A 1,381-nucleotide genomic window follows, 5' to 3' on the forward strand; every position below is an offset into this window, starting at 1 on the left:
AGGGAAAAAAGGGGCAATATTAATATTGAATATAATCTTGCTTAGATATTTCACTTTTCATTATATATTATGTGTCTCCCATCTAATTGCAATTGCAGTTAATATTTTCCTGCAGGTAGTATTTCCCAAGGTAATATGCACTCAGCATTTTGTGAATATGTTATTGTTCTTCTAAATAAAATATTCTAAATTTCATCCACCAACATTAAAGTAGCTTTAATATTTTGGTATTCCAATTATTATCACAAATTAATTCTAAATTTTCTTTTACCATAGGCAAAGGAAGGATTATTCAATAATTAATCAAAAGATAGATAAGTTCAAACTTTAAATCTGAATATCTTTAGTCATAGTAAGACTAAACTCCCTAGTATCAATAGTTTTTTTTCTTTTTTTTTAAGAGACATAATGTTGCCCAGGCTGTACTTGAACTCCTGGCTACCCTCTTCCTCAGCCTCCCAACCATCTGGGACTACAGGCACGTGGCTAGTATTAACAGTTCTTACGCCCGAGAATGAACTGGAGACAGAACTGGGTCAATCTTGTGAAACTTGAAATATGGGTAAGCCATGTGATAGCAAAACTCATCTGAAGTTTCACTTTGAGAGCTGACCAAGAATTTCTTACCCAGAAAAGAGGGCGCTGGGCCAATGAATAAGGGAGACTCTCAAGGTTAGGGAGAAGGCTCAGAAATACCACCTAATGAGAGTTAACACAGGAATGACACTAGTCCTGGGAGAGTTGGAAGAAACCTATCAATGACATTATGGGTGGCTCTCCATATGAATCAAGAACTCCCATGTAGTCGCTGAAAATTAATTAAAAAGAAATTTTTCTACTTCTTGCTTGAAAGGTGTAATACAACTACAATTATGTGAGACAATGGAATGCCTTCAAAGAGGTGAATTACCAGATAATTAAAGCTAATTTCCAGAAAACAAACAAACAAATAAACCAATGACATAAAATAGCCATCTAGCTTTACCAAATTATTTACTAAATTTACCATCACCAGTGACTGTCCTGATTGGCATTAAGAAATATTCTATCTATTTTGATCTTTGGCCTTCATTGAATATGTCTTTTTATCTCTCATTACGTAACACTCTCCAATTCATAATCTTATAAAATTAAAGAGAAGAAATCATTAGAGTACATTTCTAAGTATTGTACCTGTTCTAAGATTTAACGTTTTAAATATAGTAATATTTGTCTGAGCCCCAAATACATAAAAAGAAACTATCTCTGTGAGAGCTTAAAGAAGTACCTAAAAATTTTACAACCTGCGATATATAAATCTGTAACATGTTTCCCTGACAAAAACACACAGCTAACCATATTATAAATTAATTTATTCATCAAAAGCTTACAAATAAAGTTG

General features: G+C 32.7%; 1 protein-coding gene across 1 annotated transcript in view; it reads right to left on the minus strand.

Moving 5' to 3' along the window:
* Nucleotides 1-1,381, minus strand: part of WDR72 (WD repeat domain 72) — a 266,498-nt gene that overhangs the window by 99,048 nt on the left and 166,069 nt on the right. The window lies entirely within an intron of this gene.

The sequence above is a fragment of the Propithecus coquereli genome, unplaced genomic scaffold, assembly GCF_000956105.1.
Source record: "Propithecus coquereli isolate 6110/MARCELLA unplaced genomic scaffold, Pcoq_1.0 Scaffold57, whole genome shotgun sequence".
Lineage (NCBI taxonomy): Eukaryota > Metazoa > Chordata > Mammalia > Primates > Indriidae > Propithecus > Propithecus coquereli.